General features: G+C 41.4%; 1 protein-coding gene across 7 annotated transcripts in view; it reads right to left on the minus strand.

The window, feature by feature from the left end:
• LOC137335195 (band 4.1-like protein 1) overlaps positions 1-15080 on the minus strand; it is a 230893-nt gene that overhangs the window by 165245 nt on the left and 50568 nt on the right. The window lies entirely within an intron of this gene.

Here is a 15080-nt window from a genome sequence, read left to right on the forward strand (position 1 = left end):
TTTAATTCTTCTCAAGACTTTTAATCAGTACTGATGCTGTCTGCAAATGGAAAATAAAGGAGAATAACAGAAGTGAACGGAAAGCTGAAGTCTTCACTCAGACTGACAATCAAACCCATAAACCAGATCTTAGAGAGAGACAGAGAATTACAGGCCAATTGAGTTGGCTTTGCATCACTGCAAACAGTGGAATATTAACTCACGTGTAATAAGTCACTGCATTAACTGGTTCTTACAACATTGTCCTGGCGAAAGATCCAGTGGATTCTTCAGTTTTTGGAACCAATCGTACCTAAATCTATCATATATACTATAAAGACACTAATGATTCTAGAGTTATTGGTTAGATAAAGCTTTTCATTCAGTTTTCTTCACCAATAAACTTACCCAAGTATGTCAAAATACTAATACTTTTGTTTATATGTTTAGAGTTTCTGGTGCAAATATATAGCAACAAATACAAAAAAAACTTGCAAATTTTTTTTTTTACAAGCAACCACACAGAATCCCCACCCAACCTCGCAGGCAAATACAGTCACTGAGTTCTAGAAGTGCAATATGGTAACTTTGTGGTTATTGTATTGGACAGAAACAGCAGCCCTTGCTAATTCCTGTTTCAGTAATCATGTTAGCCACAGAATACAACCAACATGAATAGAACAAAATAAAGCAGAATGTGATGGTGGCAACAACCAATTTAGGAACTCATTAAGTTGAATTGCAGAATAGGCTCTCTTTAAACCTATGTATTATTCAGCCAACCCAGCAGCTTTACTGGTAAAATGTTGAACACTCAGTCAGGGGATCATGCATTTCATTTTTAACCCCAAGTGACCTTATCAGACCTTAGGAAACAAGCTTGGCCCACTTTTGGGTCAGCTGCTATGCACAGTATAGTGCTACATTTATTGGAGAGAGGGGGCCATATTCTGCAGAAGCAGACTTCACCTTGGCTCTTCACAGAGTGATTCTGAAAAGGTGGAAAGGGTTAAATGATGAGGACGGGTTCCATTAACTTGGCTTGTATTCCCTTGAGTTTAGAAGGTTGAGGGGTAATCTAATTGATGTGTTTAAAATGATAAGGGGATCCTCTGGTGGGGGAATCCAGAACAAGGCGGCATCATTTTAAATTAGAGCTAGGCAATTTAGGAGTGAAATCAGGAAACACTTTCTCACACAAAGGGTAGCAGAAATTTTCAAGAATGAGATTGATAGATTTTTGTTGGGTAAAGGTATCCTCGCTCCTCAAGAAAGCCTTGGACCTCCCTTCTGCCAGTCGTGGCCTCACTCTCTCCCCCTGCCGCGATCGGCAACCTCCCTCCAACCTGGATCTGCAACCTGCCCCATGATCATGATTGCCTTGGTTTCCTGCCGCTGGTTTTCCTGCCCAGCAACCGGCTGGGAAACGGAAGAGAAAAAACATTATACTAAGGTCCTACCGTTAAATTTGGCAGGGCCACCGCATCCCCGGCCTCGCTGAGTTTTCCCCGCGCTACTCCACACCCTCCCCATAAATATCGGGGCCTATGTTAATATGTTTCTGTGCAGATGTCCACAGACCAGAATGCTCATCTTGTTAGCTCAAGACACTTAACTGGCCCCATAAAGCTCCAGTCACAGAGAAGGAAACAAGCATTACTGATTAATAATGTATTTCAGGTTCCAATTGGCTAAACAGTCATCCTCCCTAAATTATCCTCATCTGTATTAGTCATCGATAATACATATTCTTGCACAACACTGGTTTGTCAGTAATTAGCAAGGATTTCAACGTTAGTGTTATTTCTCCAAAATGTAATTACACCAATGTCTGTTTCACTCTGCTCTCCCTCCCTTGTTTAGATCCTCTTTGCTGTTACCCACCCGAATGATTCAACATAGAAACATAGAAAACAGGAGCAAGAGTCGGCCATTCGGGCCTGCTCCGCCATTCAAAATGATCATGGTTGATCGTCTAACTCAGTACCCTGTTCCTGCTTTTTCCCCATATCCCTTGATCCCTTTAGCATTAAGAAATCTATCTATCTCCTTCTTGAATATATCGAATGACTTGGCCTCCACTGCCTTCTGTGGTAGAGAATTCCACAGGTTCACCACCCCGAGTGAAGAAATTTCTCCTCATCTCGGTTCTAAATGGCATACCCTGTATCCTGAGACTGTGACTCCTGGTTCTGGACTCCCCAGCCATCGGGAACATCCTCCCTGTCTAGTCCTGTTAGAATTTTATATGGTTCGATGAGATCACCGCTCATTCTTCTAAACTCTAGTGAATATAGGCCTAGTCGACCCAATCTCTCCTAGTCAGTCCTGCCATCCCAGGAATCAGTCTGGTGATTCCAACTTTCAGCCAAAATAAAAGGAAATGTCTGAGCTGCAGGCTTCCCCTTAACAGCTTTCATCAACTTGGAGGTAGGACTCTTGTGTTTTATCTTACTTTGAAGATGCATTTACACTACAGCGGCGCAGCCATCTACAGAAACATGGGTCTCCCTCGATCAATTGCACTCCGTAGTGTAAACAAGTGAAATTATTGAGGAACAATCCTGTGCACCTGGTTATTTTGAGCCTCCATTTTAAAAGCAGACCCCATGTTCATGGGTAAAGCAGTATACAGAAGCAGAAGGACCCTCTCCTAAAACAGGATGCAGTATTAAAAATGTTAAGTGAAAGCATCTTTAAACAAGCGCTTCACCAACACAAAAGGCTGCATCTATCACTCTGCTGAGAGCAACTGAAACTCGCTTGCTGAAGGAAAGATTATTCAAATTACAGTCCCAGAATGGGATTCGAATTTAGGCCCCCTGAATGGCATTCCAGTGTTCCACTGTTAAGGATTCTCAGACCATCCCCGCCAAACAGTCTCTGTTAAGCAGATTTAAATCTGTTTTGTATTATGTAGATATGCTTAGAAACATTTAACCTGCACAAATGCAGCTGGAACACATGTGCTCTGTGACCTTTATTCATGGTAGAGAGCAGGGGGATAAAAGCACAATGCAAGAATGGTGTATTTGAACCACATACAGTATAAATATCACAAGCTGACTTCCTTCTAGCTTGCCTACAAGCTAGTTGCTCAGTGTGTAAATGTTCATCATGAACAGCGGCAATGGAAATTTTCAATTTATCTCAGGCTCCACTGAAAATTAAACAATCAACATCTCACCCTGAAAACATATTGTGAGCAAATGTCAGCAGGATTCAGAAACAATCCCATTCCAAACCACTGATAAACCAGTTTCTGTTACCATCCCAGTAAATGGCAACATTTTGAGAATAATTCATGTAACTTAGGACAAGTTGCCTGCTGTCTGTATGAAGGATCTGAAGCAAGTCGTCTTCTGTGTAGTTTCAAACTGAAAATAATTAATTTCTTGAATGGCTTCCTGAATGGTTTGTGACTCTTACATGTGATGATCTGTACAAAGCTCTGCCAAATAATATGAACTAGTAATACCAACTGTACTAGCATCAAAATTACTAGAAGCTGAAAACAAAGAAATCTAGAATTCCTCTTCATATTAAAAAAAATGGGAGAATGCTTGCGTTTCTCCATAGTGAATGGTACCGGAACAAAATCACATTGTCACAAATGGTATATTTTAACGTTCCCTAGTTTTGTAATCAGATTGGAAATTACAGAAACAAACAAGCACTTTTCATTTCATTTCGAGCCCTAGGACTGGAGAGCTGAAATGGGCTTCTCTCCGGACATAGCCTTCGGTCAGAGAAAGGGCTGTAACACCATAGCCCTGGGTCTCCAGCCTATACTCACAGTCAGCGAAGCACTGCACTAGCAGTTGAGCTTCATCATTTTGACTGTCTAATCTAAAGCTTATAAGATGAGCTTCACAGGGTTTGAGAAAAATCCATTTGGCCGACTGAACCTAGACGTTCACAGCACAGGAAGCCATTCAGTCCATCATGTCTCTGTCAGCTCTTTGCTGCAGCAATCCAAAATACAGAGCCATACATGTTTTCCAATCTACACAGTTTGCAATTCATAAGTTCCAGTACTCCAACTCACCCCACCTAGAACGCAACTGCATTTTGAACACGCCAAATGCCTTTAATCTGGTAGATTATTCCTAACACTTACCACCCTTTGAGGAATAAATTCTTTTCCAATATTCAATATAAATATATGTCCTCTTTCAACCTACCTTACTTACGTTGAAGTAATAGTCTGCATTCTACTTATCTATACCTTTTAATACTTCATATAATGCAATCTTCTCTCCAGACTACAAGTTCCTCCAAATAAAGTTCTTTGATCTTTCCTCATAACTCATTGTCTTTATACTCCGAATCATTCTCATCCTCAAATCCTTCCATAATCTGGCCCTACCCATAACGACAACCTCCTCCAGCCTCACAATGCCTCCAGTACTGTTCAATCCTACGAACAATGCCTTTTGTTCATGCCCCATCCTGTCGCCCTACCATTGGTAGCAGAACCTTTAGCCATCTCGGCCGAACTCCTTCCTGAACTCCTTCACCTCTCCCCTCTCCACCTTTCAAAAACATTCCCAAATTCCCTCTTTTCAGCCAAGCATTCAATCACTCCTCGTAATCTGTCCCTCAATGGCTCAGCATTGTTCCTTTATCTATTCCTATTCAAATTTTCCCTTCTGTAAATTGCTTTGGGACATTTTCTATGTTGAAGACACAATATAAATGAAAATTGTTGTTGTAGCTCTTCTCTATGCCTTCCCAATATGTGCATACCCTTTTCATCAAAATTTGTATTCAGTACTCCAAGTGTGATCTGATAAAAGCATTATAATAGCTCAACAATACTCACTGTTCTGGCTGTGTATCCCAACATTCAAAGTGACAAGTCCACTGAAACTCCCTTTTTAAGTTTCTCTGTTATATAATGAATGGAATAAAATTAGCAAAGTCTCTTGTGCCAGTGAACGACTGACAGCAGCAGACCGAAGTGCCCAATGGAACCTCAAGTAAGGCTCCAGACTCCGTGGCTGTAGCCCAGTTTAAAGTTACTCAAACACCTACAAGCAAGGCGAGCGATATCCTGTTTCCATCCAAAAAATGGATATAATTAAGCAATCAATCAAGAAAACATTATGGTAAAAATCCCAAAATCCCATGCAATAAAAATGGAATTGAACTTATTCAAGGCAAAAACAAAAGCCACCTAGAGCAAAGCAATTGAGAGAGTAAACACCATTTCAGTAACACTGATCAGGCATGCCTGTTCAGCAGCAGGATGATAGTTTAATAGTTTGGATACCAAACATTATGCCAATCTAAGGGATCAGACACTATAGTAACAAAACAGGTACAATGGGCAAGAAGACTTCCTTTGGAATCCTGGGCTTCCTTTTTGAATTCAGTGGGAAGAGTGTTACACCACTGAACTAGTACAGTCAAACTGATGTAACATAAGATTATCACCTGCCATCTAAACCTCAAGATGAGATGACAGCTTTGAAATCAATCAAGTGTATACATTATTTTTTATATTGTAAACTATATGGTACCACTGCACTCAATTTTGAATCTGATTTTGCATTGAGAACCACACAGAAGGCTTAGCAATTGTGATTTAATTACTGTTAGTTTATCAAACATCAAATCGATCGATCAGTATCGTCACTGGGCTCATTTAACAGTGGTAGCAATTTGTCAGAAGAAAAAAAAGTTATCCTTAAGGCATACATTTCAATGTGTCGATGTACTCCTTCCCTGTAAGTTAACTCTGAACTCACTACCTCAAATTACTCCCACCAATGCCAGACCTGTAACCACCAGTACTTTGCTTGAGTATTATGGTTTGGGCTCCTACCTGCGGCAGATTAATAAGTGGTAAACAACTATTCAAATCTTAGGAAAAGTGTAACAGTGGTAACTATTAACATTAAAGAAAACTAATCAAAAAAAGAGAGGCAGTTGAATTATTAGCTTACAATGCCCAATGAAGACGTGATTAGAAGATAGACCAAAAGCTGGAGCAGAGACTTGAAGCATCAGTCAGCTCACAGTCTACCTGCTGGTAACCAACATCATCTCTGGCCAACCGGCCACCCACCAGCAGCACACCCATCCATGCAGACAAGCAGCCTGCACCAGAGGCAAATCATCAGAAGAGAAGTGGAGGGACTTGGGACAGGAGTTAGAGTGCCAGGAGCAGGGGAACCAGCAGAAGCAGAAGAGCTAGCAGGATTGGGAAAGATACAAGACCCTTTCATCTTGGTGTCAATGGAGAGTGTTTGAATCACCAGTTCCCAAACTGCAGGTTTCACATGAGCATCAACAAACCTAAATTTGGCAGGAAGGCCAGTTTTTAAAAAAATGGACCTTCTCAGAGGTTGGATATTGCAAATCTGGCAGGTTGCCACTGGCTGATTGAGACTCATGCTCAAACACCCCATTACAAATGGAGCTACAGCCAGCCTTTTTTTTAAATGTTAGTGCAGATCTTGGACTCTTTTTGCCTGCTATGATGAGGCTTCTGCTTCATTGAAGATGTGTACTGTAAAATTTAACTGTATCTCTTGCATTTCTCAGACTCTCCCTTTCCCAATTATGCCGTTTCTGTGGTACAGGCAAATTCCACAGTCGTAACATTGCAAAGCACTAAGGGGCCTTGTCATAGCTTGCAGCATTCCCTCCAGACACAATCCAAGTTTGGAAGGAAACAATGTCTAATTTTGCTGCTAGGCACCTTTCACAGTACCAGTGGGCATTTTTTCACACGCCCACCACATTTTATGAAATCCTAACCACATCACTGGATTACTGACATCTAGCACTCATTTAAAAATACTGAGTTGAGTGTTATGCACGTACACACAGTGTTATCTGTGCAAATCTTGCTTAGTTGTGCTCCAAATGAAGCATAAACAGTGTGAAGCAGCTCTCTCCTCACACCTGCCTTAACTGGGAAAACCAGTATATCAAATCGATGAGCGATGTAAATGGAGCTCTTGTGAGCCACACCTCTCTACACTTTAAACGCCATATAGAATAAAGGATAACAGGAGCGAGGGTAGAGCTGCAATTTAAGTTACTGGACAATAAATTAGCCAACCAGAAATTTATGAGCCAAATGGAAGGTTGATTAGCCAATGTGCATAAAGCTGTAAACACCAATTTTTGTTTGTTAAAAAAAGCACCAGCTTTTAAAAGAAACAAATTTCTATGTGATTTAAACACAGAAATAAAACAGACAATCCTGCACCAGCAGTCATGGGTGAGCCAACAAATGTTCAAATGAGGCCCAGCACATCATTCTGGCCCAGGTTAAACATGTGCAAAAAGAAATATGAGGCAAAGGCAAGCCACAAGAGGCAGTAATGAGGAAAAGCAGAGTACTGTTATTCGATTGGATGCATCTGCTCACTGCTCTCATTTCTACTGACGAAAGGAACCGCACGCTTGTTAGCTGTGATATATTAACTCGTTTGAAGATGCCATCCTTAAATTACCCATACTGCAGCAACCAAACATGCAGAGCAGGCTTCTGCTTCCTTTTGAAGCAAGTGGGAACAAGCATTAGGCAGCTGTCAGGCTGTTGAATATTAATTTTATTGAATAATATTGAAGCGCCTCGAGATGTTTTTCTAAGTTAAAGAGTTAAATAAATGCTGCTGTTTTAGTTGAACGGGGATGTGTAGCCACACAAAGCCCTTGAAGCCAACTTTTTACACCCAGGGCACCAGCGCCAACTCCGCACAACGAAAGCAAGTACTTGGTGACCTCTCACACCTTCACGTTGTTAAATTGCCACATTTGGGTTGGGCCAATGGGTTGGCCTTGAACCTCAGCTAGTGGTGCATGGTAATTTTATAACACCCATTAACAATAAGAGGAAAGCCTTGCAAAGTTAACAGTGAAAATGCATCTGATAAATCTCAATGATATTGCCAAAAATACCAACAAATATATAGTGTGGCGTTAGGTGGCTCCACCTGAACCTATACTTAATGACATGTTGCCGCATAATTGTGCGACCTCACTGTTACTACTCCTTCATGAGCCACAGATTTGTATTTCCTGATTCCAACTTTTACTTTTAAATACTTGTTACATTGTTCTCTCCTCCCCCAATTACATGCACAGGAAATACTCAGCCAATCTAAAAGCCCAATTACCACCTTGCAAAGTATTTTCTTGCACATGCACAATCCCCTTTGACTGGATCCCACACACATGTGCAGAACTTAAGAATGCACAGTTTGAAGCTAACCTGCACTGAATATGGGCAATAATTGGAAAAATAAACTAAAGTCCACATTTTAGGCTCAAGGTCCTTCCCTCTCTCTGACCAGTCTCTCCTTCCATTTCTCCAGATCAGCTGCATTTAACTTAGGAGTTGAATTTGCACCACCTGCTGCAATCTACAGGCTTGTACGATTCACTCCGTCACTGCCGTGGCAATACATTACAATCTTTCCGCTCTGTAAATTCACTAAAGCCACGACTGACCGGGAATAAAATTCTCTTTAATTCGAACGTGCAACTCAGGAACAGTACACGAGTTCCTCATTAATCACTTTTAAAAAGAACAAATAGATTTTTTTCTGAACTTTTCACAAATCTTGGTTTATGGAGAGATAAAAACACTCAGAGCAGTGTTAAACACCAATGATTAATCGTTGATGCTTTCTACATGGCCATGGTAGATCATATCTAACAAACCTAATTGAATTTTTTGAGGATATAACTAAAGTAGTAGACAGGGGAATGTCTATAGATGTAGTTTATATGGACTTTCAGAAGGCATTCAATAAGGTTCCACATAAGAGACCGTCAGCTAAAATTAAAGCTCATGGAATTGAAGGAAAATTATTGACTGAGATTGGTTAGGCGGTAGAAGGTAAACAGTAGGGGTAATGGGCATGAACTCCAATTGGAAGGAAGTGACTAGTGGTGTCCCACAAGGATCTGTGCTGGGGCTTCTTCTATTCACTATATTTATTAATGACGTAGATAACACAGTAGAGAGCCATATATCCAAGTTTGCCAATGACACAAAGAATGGTAGCATAGTAAGTAGTGTAGATGGGAGCATAATCTATCAATGTCTCTTTATAATTTTAAGTGAATGGACAAAACTATAGTAGTTAGATTTCAACGCAGGTAAGTGTGAGGTCATCTGTTTAAGACGAAAAAGGGATAAATCTGAGTATTTTCTAAATGGTGAAAAGCTAGAAACAGTGAAGTTCCAAAGAGATTTAGGGGTCCATACGCACAGATCACTAAAATGGTACAAAAAAATAATCAAAAGGGCTAATGGAATGCTGGCCTTTATATCTAGAGGGCTAGAATATAAAGGGGAAGTTATGCTACAGCTATACAAAGCCTTGGTTAGACCACATCTGGAGTACTGTGAGCAGTTCTGGGCACCACACCTTAGAAAGGATATACTGGCCTTGGAAGGAGTGCAGTGCAGATTCATCAAAATGTTTGCAGGGCTCCAAGGGTTAAATTATGAGGAGAGATTACATAAACTAGGCTTGTATTCCCTGAAATATAGACGGTTAAGGGGTGAATTTGATTGTGATTTTTAGGATTTTGAAAGGAATTGATAGGGTCGATAGAGATAAACTTTTTCTGCGGGTGGGGGAGTCTAGAACAAGGGGACATAACCTTAAAATCAGAGCTGGGCCATTCATGAGAGAAGTTGGGAAATACTTCTTCATGCAAAGGGTGGTAGAAGTGTGGAACTCTCTCCCATAAAAAGCAGTAGCTGCTAGCTCAATTAATAATTTTAAATCTGAGATAGATAGATTTTTTACTCGCCAAGGGTATTCAGGGATAGGGAGCCAAGGCAGGTAAATGAAATTAGGATACAGATCAGCCATGATCTCATTGAATGGCAGAACAGGCTCGAGGGCCTGAATGGCCTACTCCTGTTCCTATGTACCGATGTTGCTCCACCATTTGATCATGTCTATTATTTTTTTTAAATCAAATGGAGAAAAATATGGGCATAGCTAATCCTGTCTTCCACCCTCTTTTTTGGCTCTGTGAATTTTTTTTTTATTCGTTCACGGGATGTGGGCGTCGCTGGCGAGGCCAGCATTTATTGCCCATCCCTAATTGCCCTCGAGAAGGTGGTGGTGAGCCGCCTTCTTGAACCGCTGCAGTCCGTGCGGTGACGGTTCTCCCACAGTGCTGTTAGGTAGGGAGTTCCAGGATTTTGACCCAGCGACAATGAAGGAACGGCGATATATTTCCAAGTCGGGATGGTGTGTGACTTGGAGGGGAACGTGCAGGTGCTGTTGTTCCCATGTGCCTGCTGCTCTTGTCCTTCTAGGTGGTAGAGGTCGCGGGTTTGGGAGGTGCTGTCGAAGAAGCCTTGGCGAGTTGCTGCAGTGCATCCTGTGGATGGTACACACTGCAGCCACAGTGCGCCGGTGGTGAAGGGAGTGAATGTTTAGGGTGGTGGATGGGGTGCCAATCAAGTGGGCTGCTTTTTCCTGGATGGTGTTGAGCTTCTTGAGTGTTGTTGGAGCTGCACTCATCCAGGCAAGTGGAGAGTATTCCATCACACTCCTGACTTGTGCCTTGTAGATGGTGGAAAGGCTTTGGGGAGTCAGGAGGTGAGTCACTCGCTGCAGAATACCCAGCCTCTGACCTGCTCTCGTAGCCACAGTATTCATATGGCTGGTCCAGTTAAGTTTCTGGTCAATGGTGACCCCCAGGATGTTGATGGTGGGGGATTCGGCGATGGTAATGCCGTTGAATGTCAAGGGGAGGTGGTTAGACTCTCTCTTGTTGGAAATGGTCATTGCCTGGCACTTGTCTGGATGGGAAGTAAGCATTAGTCAGTTCCTTAACAAAGATAGGGGAGAATAAAAGAAGCGAATTGTAGACAGCAATTTTTTTAAAACTTCAGATGACCAAAAGGTCCAACAAGAGCATAAGAAGTAGGAGCAGGAGCAGGCCATACGGCCCCTCGAGCCTGCTCCGCCATTCAATCAGATCATGGCTGATCCTCGACCTCAACTCCAATTTCCCGCCTGATCTGCAACAATTTCCCTGCATTATCACAGAATAACGGTAGCAAAGTTAATCAAGACATTTTGGGCAGTTTAGTGTAGGCAGGATATAAAAGTCATGGAAAAAGTGCAGCACAGAATCACTGCAAGGCTACCAGCAAATAGTTATGAAGAGGTTTTTTCACAAGAGTGGAGGAGGATTGACCTGATAGTTTTGAGGATCTCTATGAAGGATCTCTAAGATAAATAGTGACAGATTGCTTCCACTGGTTGGAAACAAGAGGCTACAAATTTAAGATATCACAACAAGAATTTTAAAATTGAAATATGGCATTATCTGCTACAAACCATTGTTTGAAAAAGAATATTAGAGTTAGGAAAGCAGGTCACGGGATTAGCTTAGTTGGGTCACAAACACTGGTGCAGACTTGACCATAGAATCATAGAAAGGTTACAGCATGGAAGGAGGCCATTTGGCCCATTGAGTCTATGCCAGCTGTCTGCAAGAGCAATCCAGTCAGTACCATTCCCCCGCCCTATCCCCGTGGCCCTGCAATTTTTTTCCCTTCAAGTACTTTTCCAATTCCCTTTTGAAAGCCATGATTGAATCTGCCTCCACCACCCCCTCAGGCAGTGCATTCCAGTTCATAACTATGCACTGTGTAAAAAAGTTTTTGTTCTTTTGCCAATCATCTTAAATCTACGTCCTCTGGTTCTTGACCCTTCCGCCAATGGGAACAGTTTCCCTCTATCTACTCTGTCTAGACGCTTCATGATTTTGAATACCTCTATCAAATCTCCTCTCAACCTTCTCTGCTCTAAAGGAGAACAATCCCAACTTCTCCAGTCTCTCGAAATAACTGAAGTCTCTCATCCCTGGAATCATTCTGGGAAATCTCTTCTGCACTCTCTCAAAGGCCTTCACACCCTTGCTAAAGTGCAGTGCCCAGAACTCCAGTTGTGAATGGTCTGTTTCTATATGGTATTACATGTTTCTATGACAGAAGGGAGTCACTGAGCAGTGATATGTGATATCTGTCTGTGTATTGGGCTCAATGGGGGATTAGGAATATAAGTTAGTTTAAAAAGGGAGAAAGAGATAGACTGAGTAATTATAGGCCAGTCAGTCTAACCTCGGTGGTGGGCAGATTATTGGAATCAATTCTGGGGTTAGCATAAATCATCATTTAGAAAGGCACGGGTTAATCAAGGACAGTCAGCATGGATTTGTTAAGGAAAGGTCGTGTCTGACTAACTTGATTGAATTTTTTGAGAAGGTAACAAGGAGGGTCAATGAAGGTAACACGTTTGATGTAGTGTACATGATTTTAACATGGCTTTTGATAAGGTCCCACATGGCACACTGGTCAAAAAAGTAAAAGCCCATGGGATCCAAGGGAAAGTGGCTAGTTGGATCCAAAATTGGCTTAATGGCAGGAAGCGAAGAGTAATGGTTGACGGGTGTTTTTGCGACTTTAGGCTGTTTCCAGTGGAGTTCTGCAAGGCTCAGTCCTAGGTCCCTTGCTTTTTGTGGTATATATTAATGATTTGGACATGAATGTGGGGGGCTTGATCAAGAAGTTTGCAGATGATACAAAAATTGGCCGTGTGGTTGACAGTGAGGAAGAAAGCTGTAGACTGCAGGAAGATATCAATGGACTGGTCAGGTGGGCAGAAAAGTGGCAAATGGAATTCAATCCAGAGAAGTGTGAGGTAATGCATTTGGGGAGGGCAAACAAGGCAAGGGAGTACACAATAAATGGAAAGATACTGAGAGGTGTAGAAGAACAAAGGGACCTTGGAGTGCATGTCCACAGATCCCTGAAGGTAGCAGGTCAGGTAAATAAGGTGGTTCAAAAGGCATACAGGATACTTTCTTTTATTAGACGAGGCACAGAATATCAGAGCAGGGAGGTTATGCTAGAACTGCATAAAATATTGGTTAGGCCACAGCTTGAGTACTACGTACAGTTCTGGTCACCTCAATACAGGAAAGGTGTGATTGCACTAGAGAGGGTACAAAGGAGATTGACGAGGATGTTGCGAGGACTGGAGAATTTCAGCCATGAGAAAAGATTAGATAGGATGGGGTTGTTTTCTTTGGAACAAAGGAGGCTGAGGGGAAATTTAATTGAGGTATATAAAATTATGACGGGACTAGATAGAGTGGATATAGAGGCCCTATTTCCCTTAGCAGAGGGATCAGTGACCAGGGGGCAAAGATTTAAAGTAATTGGTAGAAGGATTAGAGGGGAGTTGAGAAGAAATATTTTCACCCAGAGGGTGGTAGGGGTCTGGAACTCACTGCCTGAAAAGGGTGGTAGAGGCAGAAACCCTCAACTCATTTAAAAAGTACTTGGATATGCTGGAAAGTGGGATTAAGCTGGATGACTCTTTTCCGGCCAGCGAGGACACGATGGGCCAAATGGCCTCCTTCTGTGCTGTTACTTGCTATGATCCTATGGAGACTAATGATAAATATTTCAATAAAGCTATGACATCATTTTTTGCACTTCAAGCAGAATTGCCTAAATATTCAACATTGTATCTAATTTCCACTTCTTTTGTTCAATCAGACAAGTCACAATCCTTCTAGAACACACATGCCCAGTGTCCAAGTCATGCAGTGTCCGCAAATCAGAATAGGTCCATGAATAAAAAAACTCTTCTCTGTGATGCCGAATTGTTATTTCTCACAATAAATTGAGGCCTCAAATTGTTTCTAAAATTAATATTCTCAGAGATAGGATGGACCCTGTAGGCTTTCAATCTTATATTTAAAAAGATTTTTTTTAAATGAGCACAATAAATGCAAGTACAACTTTGAAAGCCTTGGACTCGCCCACCACCAGTCAGTTAATGTTCTAATTAATCTTCAAACTCAAGGCATCTGGTAATTATATGGAAATCAATTATGCTGGGAAAACTTTTCAAATCTGCTCGCTCAGATATATTCTTGAGAGTATTATTGTTGTAAACAGAACAAAAAGTTTGCATTTATTGTTTCAGGCCTAAACAAGGTTAGATCCTCCCTGAATGTAACTGAAAACAGCATTCTATAAAACTGTTAGAAATGAAAGGCTAAGATAATGTAGTTAAAGAATCAAAATGTCATCTACAAACTCAGGGGGACAGAGGCTCAGAGAACAATCTTTCCACCACAGCTAAGTTAATTAAATACCCACATTCAATCCAATTAATACTTAGCCTATTAGGGATTAACTCCTTATAGAATTTCAAATCCTCAATTGTTCCAAATTGAGCTAATTTTGATAAAGCACCCCTCCACCCATATAAGAAATATGGCCACATTTCTACAGTTTAGCTGCATGTTTAATGTGACTGGTAATGGGGTTTTTTGTTCACAGTAAAAACCCAACTGATTTTCCCATCCACAACATGGGCCCTGGATGCCAAATTCCAGTGAGATCAGCGAATTCAGAGAGACTAAAAATGAAACCTGGGACCGTCCGCTCCGTAAGATTCAGTACCACATCAGGAGGTACCTTTACCCTCTAGGCCACCAGAGCAGCTCTGTGTTTCTTTATGTGATCCCATATTGACAGCTATGAGCCAAAAGAACTTGCGCACACACATATTTGATTCCTTGTTGTAGAAGAGCTGGCAGTTAATTGGTATAATTAGGACTACTTACATGACATGGTTAGACATTGTTGTTTCCTCTTGATAGGTTTTGGTTTAGTATTAGTTTGTTCAGTGTTAGTGATGTATGTTGTAGAAGGATGCAAATTATGACCAGACAGGGATAGATAATTTGCCAGTGCAATGATGCTCAGCCAGAAGAGAACCTGAGTCAGCTTCACATGACATCGGAGTCTATCTAAATATACGCACTGCCTGATTGGAATGTGCTATCCACTTCCAATGTTTGCCTCGATTTCCGAAGTTACTCCTAAACAAAAAAACAAAATGATTTGCCAGAATCACAGTTTGGAAAACAATAAGTAGGCTCTATCATGTCATACAATTCTGTTTTGATTTCTAACTTTGTTCCCAAGTCACTGATTTGGATACACAAGGGTTTTTTTTTTGGAAGAGTCTTCAAAACCAGACTGGAAGCTGGGATTGAATCGTCCAGTTAAACAAGGG

Source organism: Heptranchias perlo, chromosome 19, assembly GCF_035084215.1.
Source record: "Heptranchias perlo isolate sHepPer1 chromosome 19, sHepPer1.hap1, whole genome shotgun sequence".
Lineage (NCBI taxonomy): Eukaryota > Metazoa > Chordata > Chondrichthyes > Hexanchiformes > Hexanchidae > Heptranchias > Heptranchias perlo.